The sequence below is a fragment of the Pyrgilauda ruficollis genome, unplaced genomic scaffold, assembly GCF_017590135.1.
Source record: "Pyrgilauda ruficollis isolate IOZ18807 unplaced genomic scaffold, ASM1759013v1 scaffold10, whole genome shotgun sequence".
In the NCBI taxonomy this organism is placed as follows: Eukaryota; Metazoa; Chordata; class Aves; order Passeriformes; family Passeridae; genus Pyrgilauda; species Pyrgilauda ruficollis.
The window spans coordinates 10,621,040-10,636,283 of record NW_024508101.1 but is presented as its reverse complement, the minus strand read 5'-3'; the positions used below and the strand labels follow the sequence as shown (position 1 = coordinate 10,636,283).

The 15,244-nt window shown below is 46.2% G+C and overlaps 1 non-coding gene across 1 annotated transcript; it reads left to right on the top strand.

Annotated features, from left to right (window-relative positions):
* The first annotated feature begins 11,148 nt into the window (after window positions 1–11,148).
* TRNAL-UAA lies at window positions 11,149–11,231 on the top strand. The gene has a single exon. It is a non-coding gene; the product is annotated as a tRNA-Leu (tRNA).
* Window positions 11,232–15,244: the final 4,013 nt, after the last annotated feature.

Below are 15,244 nucleotides of genomic sequence, written 5' to 3'. Positions count from 1 at the left end.
CACTGCTGAGTGCTCCATCTCATGGGGTAGCTGTTGGCAGTTTTATCCTGGAGATGGTGAATCAAGTTTTATATGGCAACATCTTAACTTCTGTGGTTCAACAACTGGTCTTTTTTTGCATTCTTTGGTTAAAACAATAGGGTAGTGCCATACCTATGCTACATTCTAGTCAAGGCATGATAGATGGGTAAAGGGGGACACTAATGTGAGCAGCCCCCTTCACTAATGATGTTAAATGAAACAGCAAAAGGGAAAAAGAAAAACACATTGGAGCTATCTAGGAACAGAGCTGACCTCTGGTAGATTTTAGAATCAAGGAGGTACAAAAGGGGCTGTCTCTGACTTCCCCCTGGCTCACACATTTCACCAGACCTGTTTGGGCCCGTGGATATGACTTAGTGTGGTCATGGCAGGAATCACTTCAGTGCAGACCCAGTGTGTTGTGTGCTCCACATGGCTTTGCTGTTATTGCACCCTGACTGCTGCTGAGACAATTTCTTGCCTATTAAAAAGCAGTTATGGCCTGGAAAGCGATAGTGTAAGAATGGCTTATCAGTGCTCCATAGCTATTTGCTCCAATCATCCGTACCAAAGGCCTGAGAATGCTCCCACAGAAGCCAATAAGACTTTTACCATTGACTTCAAAGGCAGCAGAGAGCAATTTAGCTGCTGCCACTAGACAAAGCAGGTTAGGCTACAGCTGGTACTTCCACAGCTAACTTGGCTCTGAAATCCTGACAATCTAAATGTATTTTTGCTACATGGGATGTTTAAAAATAGACAAGACAAAGTAGCGGGGAAAGCAGATTGCTGGGAAAATTCCCTCCCTGGTAGGAGAAATGGACTAGCTGGAGCTAGCAGGGCTTTTCCATCTCCAGTGTGTATGAGTCTATGATTTTTGTCAGCAAACTAAGCACTTCTGAGCCTGAGGCAGCACAGAAAGCCGCTAAAAGCAATTTAGAGGTGCTGGTATAATAATTTCTCAATCCAAAAGTAACTTCTGGTTTTGCATATATTGTAGGGCTCTGGAAGATTCCCCTGAATCCAGTAAAAAGCAGTGTCTTAAGTGGAGGTGATTCCATGGACAGGAAATGTAAGTCACAATATTGTGAAAGTCTTGAAAGGGCTGCTGTCCCTGCTGCCTCATGGGAGCAGGATATTGAATGCAAGATGTTGGAGAAGATCAAAGAGACAGCTACAGCTAATAAATCACCAATAATGGGTGACTTTGCCTGCCCACATATAAGCAGGCCAACAATGTTTAGTGGATCAATGTCTCAATACTTTAAATTATCCTCAGAACAGTTACTTTGAAGGCATGAAAGACTATGGGTGTTTTGATTTTTTTTTTTTTAATTTCATGTTAAGCAACATGGAGAATGTAGATCAGGTCAAATAGCTCCCTACATATAAGTGGTCATCGTCTAGCTGTTTGTCCCCTCATGGACTTCATCAAAACTTGGTCAGGAGCTCCAGTGTTTGGAAAGGAGAAACTGAAAGAAACTGAAGAGTAAAAAATGAAGCTCCAAAGTCAAACCCTTCAGATTATATATAAAGACAGTTTACTCAGCCCATGTATGTTTTCAGGGTGCTGTGTGAATGATAAAGGGAAAGGATGTGAAAACTGGATAGGTACCATTTGCTACAAGTGGAGCCAGTTGGAGTATTCAGGAGAAAGGAGCACAGACCTGGGCAGGGCTCTGCTCTCTGCACTCTCTCTCCAGTGTGGGATTATTCAGGAAGCACAATGCCCTGAAAGCTGGAAGTGCCCCATCATTTCAGCAGGTGATTGCAGAGCAGCCCCTGACAGCCCTTCTCCTGCAGTCTGGGCTGGAGACTCACCCTTGGGGAGATGGGCCAGAGCACCCAGCTCAGCTCTTCAAAATGCTCTGCTGATGCATTGAAGTGGACTCAACACAAGTCTGAGTGTTTCATTAGCCAGGTTTTCCAGCTGGGAGGAGAGGCTCTGATTGCATTGACCTTAATGTGAAATTAGAGCTGTTTAAGCAGGTAAGAGCCAGACAGCTGGGTGCAGCCATGCGCTGGAGGCGTTTGTCTCTATTTGCAGACAAGCTGTGCGTGTGTTTCCGTTTTGCTCAACTTTTGCTGCTTGTTTATTTAGTTAATAAGAGATAGCAATCCGCCTCATGGAGCCGTGCAAACAGCAGAGAAGAGTGCTGAAAGAAGGGCTTTTGTTCAACACTTGCTGACCTTATGGCACCAGTCCTGTTTCACCTGCCAGGCAAGAGAACTAGAGGCAGATACCTGCATCTAACAGAGGTTTTTCCCCTGGTGGAGCATGTCCTGTCCTTCTCCATCAGTCTGGGTACAAGACTGCTGTGTTCCCATCCATGTTCTGGGCTTAGTCACTAGTGTGAGACTGGGCAGTGTGTCACCATCTCCCTGCTTCTCACACCCAGCTCAGTGTAGTTGTACAGGAGTTGCCAAAATTTTGGGTGGCTGTCGCTCAACAGGAAGACAGGAGGAAGCAACCAGACCCTCCTGTCCATGTTAGTGCCTTAGAGAAAGAAAGCAGAAAGAAGGTAGCATGGACAGCTGCTACAAAACTTCTCCCTCATCCATCTCCACAGGGGGACTAATGTTGCATTTCAGGAAAATGCTCTGTCACTGTCTTGTCTTCTGTTTCTGCACCCAGCAGTCCTTTCTGAGTTTTTGAGTGGCAGTCTTACAGCCTCCTGCTTTTATCCATCAACCTTAAGTGTCCCAGATGCTGCTAAGGACTGAAACACAGCTGCTGCTTTCTTGAGTTACCAATCTTCCCCTTCGGTGTTGGTGAGGTGTTCCCCAGCATCACCAGCTGTCCTGCCAAGGACTGGTGCTGCAGATTTTTAGTAAACTAGAGATGGACTGAGATGCATGAACTCATTTTAGGGGACCATCAGGCAGGTAAGAGATTGACCCCTGTATTGTATGTTAAACTGACTGTGCTTGCTCACTCTGATGTAAGCTGTTGTCTCATCCCATGCCTCTGCTGCCCACGTTACACAGTGTGTTCTTTGTGTCTGAATTGCTGGCCTAGGTGTATAATTTCTAGCACTGTCCCCAGAAACATTCTTGTTACAGAGCAGGTATTTGCACATCTGTGTTCACTTTTCCTCGTGCCTTCACTGCTCATATCTGGGCCATTTCTTCCCCCGGTGCTCTGAGTACTTTCCTGCAGTGTGAGGGGCTTGAATAGTAAATGAAAGAGAGGGAATCTCCTTGGGAACTCTCTAAAATTAACCAGGGAAGGCAGTGGCAAACATTTCCCAGCAGGCCTTGACCCACAGACTGCTTGAGGCAGGAAAAGTCCCCAGAAAAGACTCTCTGTAGTTTTCAGACTGGGTCCCAGCTGAGTAGAGAAGGCATTAGGGAGCCCAGCCCCTCATGCTGGGTGCTGCGGGGACACAGGACAGGACAGAACGTACACACACATACACACATCCCTCCTTGCACGTGTGCACATTAAATCAGATGCCTTTGGATCTTCAGTTAACTGTCTGTTCTGTATTGGCTGGTGCTCTTGGAACACAAATGAACACATACTACCTAGTTTATCCTGTGCTTAGCTGCTAATTAGGAGTTTTTTAGGACATACAATTGGAGGTGTTACCAATTAACTCAATTGTGGACCAAGACCAAAGCTGTTATTTACCTTGTCATAGCTATTGAAAGCCAAATAAACAAATAGTAGTGTCTTTACAGTCTTTCCCCTGTGTTTTAGCACAGCTGTTCAGCAAAATAATAATAATTTCATTGTCTACTTTCCAAAACTTTATGTTTAAAGCAGATCATAAAAAAATCTTCACATGGCTTACTTTGCCTAATTGTTACAAACTCAGGCTGTAAATCCCAGAAGAAAGAATATATCTTACTTTAAAAACACCCAAACAGAGAAGAAAGTCCAACCAAAAGGAAGCAAATTAAGAATGAAATATGTTAGAGTTTGTCTGACTGTTTATGATCAGAAGTTCTGAAAGAAGCCATTGGCTTCTTGAGAGAAGTGCTTGATGTTCAGAGGGGCTATAGTATTCATTTCACTGTGCTCTTCTGAAAACCCAGTGTAAAAAAAAATCATGGTTACAGCAAATTAGCATAAATTTGAAGAACTACTTTTTTCCTGCCTTTTTAACTCCAGAAATTTCTTTTCCAGTTTCCCAGGAAGCCACCAGCCACATGATTTGAGATAGCTTGCTTGCGTTGTACACTCTCCTGGTGGCCAGTTCCTCTTGGAGATGTCCTCGCCCCTCAAAGGCCTCTGTTCCATGGGAGGAGCAAAGGACGGGAAGGACAGAAGCCAGCTGGTGGGAATGAAATGGATCAGGAAAAGCAAAATTAAGGCCTTCAAATGCCAGACAGAAGACTGACTGTGGATCTGAAGCTGTTGAACTACAAAATTTTGCCCTCCTTCACCCCCATCCTTCTCTTTCAAAAGCCTCTTTTCTTTTTACCTTGGTAGCATGAGCATGAGTCACGAGACAACAAATGGAAGCAGAAATGCCGTGGTCGTGGTGTTCGCTGGCAGGCAGGGGTAAGCTCACAGAAGCAGGTGAGTGCTCAGCCTTCAGCAGTTCCCTTCAAAGGTCACATCTAATTAGGACTATCCTGGATTTTGACATTATTGATGCTTTTAGCAAGTTGGTCTCTTCCAAGGCGGCAAAGAAGTCCAGCTGGGAACACATATGGAGAAAAATATATATATTCCATAAACTTGTTATCCCTAGAAAACTTCTTGTGTATACTGTGTGTGAGCTCACTCTATACACCTACTCTTCTCCACGACCTGATTTTAGACATTGCATGACAGATAGCAGATATCTGTCAGCATGTTAATATTTCTAGTCGGAATCCACTGTAAGGCAAGGGATGCTCTCTTTTAGAGAGCAAAATATTTTTCTGGTCTTCTCATAATATTTTGGTCACCCACAGCAGTCTCAGTCATCAGTGATTTCCACATTGCTTTCATGGGTGGAAGATCAAATTCACTCTAATCTGATTATTTGCTGGAATGCAGGTGCTTGGAGATTATCAACAGTGAGTTCCTTTAACACCCTGGCAGTGGCAATACTTGGGCATAATCCAAGATTCAGTGTTGTGTCAGTTTGAGTTCTAACTTTAAAACAATTTAATTTAGCACAGCAGATATATGTCCAGTTACTTCAGCACAGATGGTGGGGAATAAGTTATAAAGGTATTGGAATGCTGCCTGAGGTAGGTACCCATATCCTCAGAAACACAGATTGGGTGAAGCAGACACATCTTTTCCTTCTTTCAATTCTAATATAAGCAGAATAGTGGTGGTCATGGGGGTAAATCCTGGCCCCAGGAATGCCTGATCCTTAGCTGAGGTGAAGCTACAGCTGTAGGTAGGCACATGTACTTTAGCCCACCCAGGGGTGGTAAGTGGATGGCAAAACTGCATTTTAAGCCTAGTTCAAGGTTGCTCCTGGGGAGAGACACTGCCAGCACTGCCTGAGCAAGTGCCTGCATCTCATCCCACACAGGCATGAACTGATGTGCGCCAGGCTGAGCCTGCCCACACCCGAGGGCGGGTGCCCCAGCCCACCAGAGATGCTGTTACACTGCCAGCTGGGTGCTCTCTTCCACAAAACGGTATCCCCTCACTGCCTACATTCATCCACTTGTCAAGAGCAGGCTCATTTTAACACTGTGGATTCTAAATTTTCTCTGATGTAATTATTGTTTGACACTGCAGCCTTTCCAGGCACCTTATATAAGGAAAAAGGGAGAATTAAATATGAGAAGCCTAAAAATAAAACTATTAAAAGGAGGCAGAAGCTGTTTTGTGAGCAGCAGCAATGATGTGGTGCCTCTGGGAGATGGTATGTGGAGCCAAAGGAGATGTTCTGCTTTTAGGCAATCCCTTTTATTGTATTTCAGTGAAGTTCTGCACTTTTCTGAAGTTCTTAGGTGCAGGGCTTTTAGAAATGAGTCTGTTATTTCTCTTTGCTCTTGCAAAAACCATGACTTTCATGCCATTTCCCAAGTCAATCTTCTTGAACAGACTGCAGCCAAAATTTCCCTTCTCTAATTAACCCAGAATGGTTTTTGAAGAAGTTTTAGCCGCAGAGAACATCAAATTTAGCTCTTAGCCTGGAGCCAAGCTCTGGGCTAAAGAACACATGTCATTTTAGGAATTCATGCAGATGCACCTTGACATCTGGGATGTGATCTGTCACCTGCACGCTTCCCTGCTGAGCTAACAAGCAGGAGTGGGCACTGCTGATGCTGCAGGTGGAGAGCAAAAGGTTTTTCCCATTCATTCCAGCATTTTTGTCCAAGGTATGTGAATAATTGCAGGAGACCTTTTTGACAAATGTGAGTCTCTTCTACTGGTATTTGTCCACGTGTAACTCACTCACTTAATTTTCCCCTCTGGGTTGATTCAGAGAGAGCTACTGCAGTATTTCCTAAGTTATGGTCCCAGAAGGGATGGAGTTCTCCACTGAGCTGTTGTTTACCAGAGTTAACTCCTCTGTCATGTGAAAAGGCAGCCAAAAGTAAGTTACACATAAGTTTTTATTGTGTGATTTTGCAATGCCCTTATAGAGCCTGGTTTGCACACATCCAGTGATCAATGCATGCTGAAATGCAGGCATAGAGAGTGGGGCTGGAAGGGATCATGTGCCTCAAGTCAGGACTGGCTGAGTTTCTCTCTCTGTAGTGACTGTAGAAAAGCTGACTGACTGCATTGGGCAAGAGCAGATGAACATGCAGCAAATGTCTAATTTACATCAGGTCCTTTTATGACTTCATGGTTTGGGCACTTGGCATCTGAGGCATCAGTACCTCAGCACTGTGATCCTTGGTGTGTTCTTGACCTTTCCCTTCTGCAAAGCTGTGACTCATTTTCTCTGTTTGGAGGACACATGGAACACTGGCAGGAAGAGATGTGCCCATGATGGTATCTTTCACAAAACCTGATTCAGACTGAAAAAAGGTAAAGTCTTGATGAGCTACTTGTGCATCCTGTCCAGAACATCTTTAGGAATAATTGAATATGGGTGGTTGATGACTTTGAAATGCTGAACCACCACCATCACCACCACCACCACCACCACCACCACTATTCATTCCTGATACCTCCTTATGAGCCCACTCACAATCAAAGCAGAAACAATGATGCAAAGCCAGGCTACTTTGAACCCTCGAGATTAATTTTTTGAGAAACTGTCTGTTGTCCAAGAAATATTTATGGAAAATAACTGGGAGAATAATTTAGACTAGCGATACCTTGTGGAAAACTGTAAACATCTGGGACACAACTCTAGAGAAGGAGAAAGTAGGCAAATTTGTTATTGTGTGTGGCTTACTACTTTAGCTCTGGTATCTGCATTGCTTTTGGTTTGATGGGGGTTTTGCTGGTTTTTTGAAAGAATTTACTCAAGAAAGAAGACGTATTTTCCCTCTGGGATACATAACCTTCCATAACTGCACAACTCCACTGGTTTTTAATCAAGTCTGTGTGCCCACAGTAAGTGTCTTTGGTTTTCTGGCCAAACACCAGTATTTGCAAGCTACATGGAAAACCTTTCCTCTGGAGCTACACAGCACCATAAGGTTTGCAGTTCCACAGGGGCTGATTTGCGCCAACCAGCAGCAGGGCATCACGTCAAATTCTGAAGAGTATAAGCCTTTACCCATAGCAGTACAACATGAATTTTCTAGCCATCCTATAACAAAAACCCTCTGAATACAAAGCAAGGCTGGCTTGGTTTCCTGAATTGCCTCTCAAGAGGGAGGAAAGACAGGGAGCAAGAGTGATCTTCTGTGCTCACTTGCCTGTTTGTTGTTAAACCTACTGAGGCCCAGTTAAATAGTAATGCTGTTCAACTCTTCTTTTTGCCAATGAACTCCAGCTACTCTCAAAATGTGGTAGTTTCCAGACACGAGGGACATCAGTAGTGTATTTTAAATCTGACAAAGTCCTAAGAGCTTCCCCATTAATTTCTACATGGACACAGCTATAAGCAGCATGAAGTTTACCCCCAGGCCTATGGCACAAGGTGGAGCCAAGTTGTCATCTCATGCTTAACCTAAGATGACCCTTGTAGGGCTGCCAAAACTTCAGGTCACAGAGCTCCAAGGGGAGTGCAGTGCTGAGCTGCTTTCATAGCAGGGGAAGGACACAAGAAGAGCACAGATAAGAACCCTGCCCCACTTTTCCTCTTTTTCAACTAGTTTCTCAAACAATGATATTGAGAATATTTTTGCCTCCACATTAACAAAATGGAGCAGTTTTGGCCTGAAATCCCTCGAAGTGTCATTTTTTACTCTACTTTGCTCTTAACTTTAAGGCTTTGGATTTTTTTTATTAATTGCCAATCAACCATTCTTCAGCTGCAGTATTAGCATGTGGGACAGAGTTGCCTCCAGAGGCTATTTAAATTAAACTCAGACCTACTGAATAGACACCAAGTGCCAGAAGATCTCCTCTGGAGGGAGAAGAGAGGAGAAAGAGCTTTCCAGTTAACATTGGCAATGTGTTTCTGAACCAAAGGATGACACCTTTCTGACTTCAGGACATTATTGTCTTTCTCTGGCAGAACATGTGTTCTGAAAGCCTATAGCCACTGTGTCATCTTCAAGCTGACATTTCGTGGGGATACTGCAAGCAAGGTACAGCCAGCCTGGCTTGGGATTGCACAGGAGACATCCAAGACAGTACATGTAATTCAGCTGATATTACAACCCTGCCAGAGGCAAGGCTGACTCCAGACCCAGCCAGGGCTCCGTGCAGGTTTGCAGGTGAAGCCAACCAACCTTGTGGATGATGCACAGCCAGGGCAGACCCTGGGAAGCAGCTGAATTTTTAAATACAGACAGGTTGTGCCTGTGACCCCCTTGGATAAGTGTCATGGTAAGTTTGAACCAGGCCAGGGGAGCTGAGCTGTCCCCACTCCTGTGCCTGTGTAGGCTGTGCATGGAGATTGTCTGAAGGCTGGGCAGCAGTGGTGCAAGAACAGGCTCATATCTCATTGTCCCATACCTTGTCCAACCTTCCCTGCACGAGCAGAAACACCAGCCAAAAAGTGAGCTCTGGAAAGGCTGAAAAGGCTCAGGGGCTTTGGAGGAAGGGCAATCAGTGCCCAGCAGCAGGTCTGTGCTCAGGCTGCTCGCTTCCCACAGTTTGTGACTGCCTCCCAGCTCCGCACAATGGATTGGTTCAGCTCCTCAAATGGGTGCAGATGGGCTGTTGGCCAGGCACTGGAGCCTGTTTCAACACAAGGATTTATGGTGAGCTCAGGGAGGCTTGGAGGGGGTTGTGTCTGGGAGAGAGTGGCCCCTGGAGAGAGCAGCAGATGCATTGTGCAGCCCTGCTGTTCTGGGCCAGCATCTCCCTTCCCTGCCTCTGCTGGATGGATGCCACAGAGCAGGAAGCATCAGTCAAGCCTGCTCTCTCCCACATCCATACCACTCCCTCCCTCCATGCATGCAATAAACCTTCACTGGAGCAGAATTCCACCACTTTATTCATCCCTCGGGCTGCCAATTCAAGTAGCGTTTCCCAGCCTGGACCCAAGGGGTTAAGGTGGGTTGTTAACTTCAAAGCTGGGCTCTTTGGGGATCTGAGCACTGTGGGTTATGGACATCCTTGCGGGCAGGTCCCTTCTCTCCATGCTGTGAAGAGCAGATGTGGCGTAAAAACTTCCTTTTTGGGAGGGCATGATTAATCTTTGCTTCTTAGAGGATGACAAATATATTATATTCGCTGACATGCACACGCATTCTCCTCTGCTGATGGGTGACCCCTGTCTTAATGCCAAGCGTGTGAGATCCAGCTCTGTAAACGAAGAGGAGAGCTTTGCAAGCTCATTAATGCTTTGAAGTCGCTCATTAGGAGCAGATTCCTCGGGAGCTGGCGAGCACAACACCCTTTGTGAGCATGACTTCATTTGATATTAATGTGGGTGCTGCAGCTGGAGGCATCCAGGGATGCTGTGCTGTGATTCTGCACACACAGACCAGCACGGCAGATTGCTGTGGCTGTAATGAACAGGGTAAAAAGGGAAAGTTTCTGTCCCCTCGTGTGAGTTTTCCTCCTGCTGTCAGCATATGAATAGGTTGACCCAGTCCTCCACCGAGCTGAGGACGTGCAGCATTCCCTCATGAGATGTCTGGAATACTGATGCCTTTTTCCTAGTACCTGTGAATTATCTGTGGAGGCCAGGGTGACCCCCCAGACTGAGGAGCTCTGTGCCACCCTCCTTTGAAGCTGGGAAATATCCCTTTTCGGTGCCACTCACCTTTCCATCAGCCAATCAAAAGCCCTCCAAGTGGCTCAGCTACCTCAGGGTGCAGCAATCAGTGGTCCCTGTGGAAGAAAGGAGGAAATTGCTCTCACCCTGAAGCAGGACAGGAGCGGGAAAGCCTGGCTGAGAGTATCTCCAGCAGACTGAATGCTCTGGTGAAAGGACTGGCAGGGTTTCTCTGTGAAGGTGCTGGGCTGAGAAGATTGAGGATGGCTGAATTCAGAAACAGAAATTATCAGGCTTCTGTGGCTTAAGGGCTAAAAACTTCCTGCACATGGGCATCTAGGGGTTGTGGGTTTGAATCCCATGAGGGTCAATAATGGTCTTTGGGTTTTTTTCTTCTCCCTAGATGACAGAAACAAAGCTGCACCTCATTACAAAGGAAAAAGAAAGACTTACCTGTACCACTGTCTGTCCCTGCTAAATGCACTAGCAGGGTACCTTATGCACACAGGAGGGGGTAAGGAGTGGCACCTGGGGTGCAGAGCCAGGGCTTTAACTGTGTGCTGTGTCTGGCTGAGAGCTGCCAGGCTGTCAGAGCTGCTCCCTTCCCCTGAGGACCCAGTGGGGTCAGGAGGGACCTCCCAGAGATGTCCCTCCTGCTCCAGGGTCCCTGTTGGCATCACCACCAGTGACTGTGGCTCTTGCATGAGGATCTAGGGTGGCACACAGGGGCTGTGCCATTCTTCATGGCCCATGAGACCTACTCTCTCCTGATGAGATGTTCCATCAGTTGCTGGAGACGTAAAAGAAGGCAGTGAGGAGGAAATGGTGTCACTGGGCTTGGGAAGTGTCCTGGGTTGGGACCCCGAGGGCTTGGTGAGTTGTGAGCTCTCAGGAAGGAGCTGGTGGGCCAGGGGAGAACCCAGAGCCCACCAGGATGGCCGAGTGGTGAAGGCGTTGGACTTAAGATCCAATGGGTGCATGCCCGCGTGGGTTCGAACCCCACTTCTGGTAGGAGCCTCCTTTTCCTCCAGGTCCAAAGATCCCAGCCCAGCTTTTGGAGCATCACTTCAGAGCAGGGATGGGGTCTCTGGCACTGTGCCTGGGGAGCTGAGGCTATTCCATGCTCCAGTGTGAGGACCCTGGTGGGACTGGGCCTCCCTGACATCCAGGCTGAATACGTACAGAGGCACAAGCCAGTCCCTCTAGCACACAGACTCTGGATCTCCTCTTCCATGCAGGGAGTGCTGAGACAGTCATAGGCTTGAATCCCACATGCTCCCAAAATAGTGACTTGTTTTTCCCATGGCAGAAATAGAAAAACCTGATTACCCAGAAGGGGGGAAAAAAAGGGTGTTGAGCACTAAATATTTTGGGCAAGTCACAAGGGGAAACCAGTGCGAACAAGTGGGTTCAGGGAAACAGGTTTGGGGTTTCTGGAGTCCGTTCCTTTTATTAGGCCTGCCCTGTGACCCCAGACCCATTGCAGACTCACCCAGAGCAACATTTGGCGCTCTCTGAGGGGATTTGGCAGTGTCACAACCCCCTGGAAGAAGTCAGCATGGCAGGATGGTGTTCTTCATGATGCTGGTTAGACTTGGGAAATGCACGAGAAGCTGAGAGCTGCTCCTCTGCTGCACAGGGTCACTGTGTCGTGGTCTGTTTTGGGTCAGTGCCTCCAAATGCTCATGAGACTTTTGCTCCCTTCTTTGTGTGCATGGATGGGCAGCAGATATTTCCCCCAGCAGAGGGTTATGCTGCTGGACTCGCAAAGATGCTGTCAGGATTTCATTTGGCTGCTTTGCTCCAGCCCGAGGCCAATCGGAAATGTCCTACTGCTGGGACATGATTTGAAGTGATGGTGTTAATTTGGTTAATTAGGATTCCTGGGAAGCGTGCACTTCTTGCAAATCAGCTTACCATTGTAGTATCACTGCAAAGAGTTATTTGCTGGTGCATGGGGTTATGTATGAATTTATGATTATGATGTAGGACCATTAATTTCATGTTTGTGGCAGATGACACAGCTCAATTAAAAGTTGCACGTTGAGATCTTTGGCTCTCTCTGATATGTGAGAATCAGACAGTGGCCTCCAGGAAGCCTTAAAGGGCCTTATGAGTGGCCATATAACAAATGGGACAAGACCCAGAGGAGAGGGCAGGGGAGGAATTACTCTGCTCCTCTCCCATTTGATTAGTGCTGGGAGGGAAATTTTGTGCATATCTGCTATAGTTGACTTGTTGCAACTAACCTCAGTCATTAAGTGACGCAAAGAATGACAAACAAATCTCTGAGATATCCCAGGGGATCTCAGCAGCACTGTGGGTCAAGTCCTTTGCCTCTGATGGCTTGGAGTAAGACTCCTGTCTAGTTCATGTGTCAAAGGCATTTGGTGGCCTCTGCTGAGTTCAAAACTGAAATCTCCTCATTTGAGCTTCTCTGTTGATCCATATTCTCACAAAGCTTGTGTTTTTACTGCCCAAGGGGTATGGGTTCTGTGTGTTTCAATCCCTTGAGGGTGCTTATCCACTTTACAAAAGTGTTGGGCAGACAGAGCATCATCTGGGGGCAGCAGGAGCTGAATTAACAGCCCTTGTATGGCACAACCCACCAGAGTTGTAGGGATGGCTGGGGCCAGATGTTAATATGAGTCAGGACTGAGACCAAGTGACAGATCCCTGTAAGAGTCTGGGGCTGGAGATTTGGGGATTGAAACAGCAATGAGTGCAGTGACCAGGGTAGGGGAAGGCTGTGGGGGCTGATAAGTGAACTGCCTTACATGAGGTCATAGCTTTTCCCCTTCTTACCCCACATCCTCCAAGGGTCTGACAGAGCTAAAAAAAGAGCAGCTTGTTCAAAAGCCATTTCCATGTATCATATTTATTAAGACAGTTACTGCAGGTTAAATATCAATAGTTTATTGCAAATATATTTATTATAGATTAACTATGCAGTATCCGCATCAGTTATGTTGTGGTTAAAAGTAAGCCTCAGTGAAAGGTTTTTAATAATGAATTTGTGTTGAAGTAGTGTATAATAAGTATCTTTAGCAATCTCATTCTCAATTTCATATGACAGTTTTATGTTCAATAAATACCCAGAGATTATTAAAAACATATTTATCAAAGATTAACAGTGATGAAACAGATACAAATCTAAGCTGTTAAGCTCAATATGCATACTTATAATAATCAATTCCTATATTAAACCACAATAATAGCCTTGTTTAATCTAAATGAAATGGGTTTTTTTAATCTTTGTAAGTCTGTCTTTTGCTGTGTGGTTCTGCTTGCAGGTGTCAGACAGACCCTGGGACATTTGGACATCAAATAAATGAAATACTTAGGTAAAAGCAAAACAGTCCTAGAATAAGGCAGGCTGTTTCAGAAACAGGGAGCCAGATCTTCAAAGGATGTGGGTCAAAGCCAGTCCACAGACACCAGAGCAGCTAGTCTAGCTTGCCTCCACTCCATATTCCTGAGAAATCCCCATATTCAATCTAAGCTAGAGCTCATACCACCACCTACAACCACAGCATTTCCAGGACTGGGAGTCGAGAGCAGCAACCCTCCACTTTACAAGCACAGATGCACCCACACTGTTTTGGATACTGAAAGCTGCCTTGCATCCTGTTGTTACCTAGCACTTGGAGGCAGAGTGCTAAAATGAGCTAACTGTTTGGGGGATAAACAAAACGTTATTGTTTTAGTCTTGTATTGCTGCTGTTCTAATTGCTGACTGCTGAGTATTGAGAGCTGGTACCTGTGCCTCTTCCTGTGCCTCTGCCTCTGCCTGCACCTGCCTGCAGGTGCTGTTAGCTCTGTCCAGACGCTCACTGTCTGTGAAAAGTGTCATGGGCTGTCTGGGTGCATTGTGGAGTATTGGTGGCCTTTGGACCACAGGGGGATTTAGATTCCTGAGTCCTTCTGACAGCTGGCTGGAAACTCCACAAGGCATCTCCCAGCTGGTCTGCATCCAGTGTCCCATCCCAGCATGTGGTGGTGGTTTAATCTTACGTGTGAACTTGCACCTGTACATCAGTGGAGCTAAGTGCCAAATCCAGATGAGGAGCTGAATTATAGGAACCCAAATTTGAGGGAAACACTGTATGTCTAAAACATGAGCTGTGCCATGGCACACGAGGGACGTGGTGTTGTCCTTATATATTGAGAGGTATCTGTCTCTTGTGATTACAGGATCTCAGAAAACAATCTGAGAGGGATGGACAACTTCCCCACTGCTGCTCAGCAGTATCTCAAGTACAGAGTGCTTTTCTATCACTGAATTGTCTGTTGATTTATTTTCTTTAGGAGTTTGAAAACCAAGCTCAGGCACTGCTTTAAGAGAGGCTACTTCTCCATGTTAGATGGACGGAGCAGTTCTGTAGGATCAGCTGTGTGCATGGGGCTGCCAGGAAGCTCTTCAAAGGTAGAGCAGAGTCAGGAGATGATGAAGGCAGCTGGGCAGCCTTTTGGAGATGGACAGACCTGTCGGAGAGGGGATAGCTGAGAACAAGCAGGGAGCTTCTGGCCTGTATCAGCCACTTGGTATAAGGAGATATGTGTGCTAAGTGTATCCCTTTCTCTCTCTATCTCCTGGTATGGGAGTCCCATCTGTGCTTGTGGCACCAGTGTATGCAGCATGTGTCTGCTTTGAGGGATGTGTGTGACTTGAAAGATGGCTCATATGACCAGAGAAGGTCTTTCTGTGCTTAGCTGGGTAAGGACTGCTGGCTCCATGGGATGCTGTAGGGATCTATCATCATATTTTGTCAAGGTCTTGTCTGCATGATGCTTCCACTGACATCTGTGTCAGGAGTCTCTGGCTTCACTTTTTGGCCCATCTGTGCAACGTGACCTGAACAGCTTAGAGGCTTTGTGTGTCCCCGGTGCAATCTCTGTGAACATCAGAACAGTTATTTCTGGTTATATCCCAAATGAATTTGTCTCCTGCATTTGTTCCTCATCCAAACACTCCCGGTGGAGGATGCTGAGCTGGTAGGGCAGAGTTTCACATCTTAGCAATG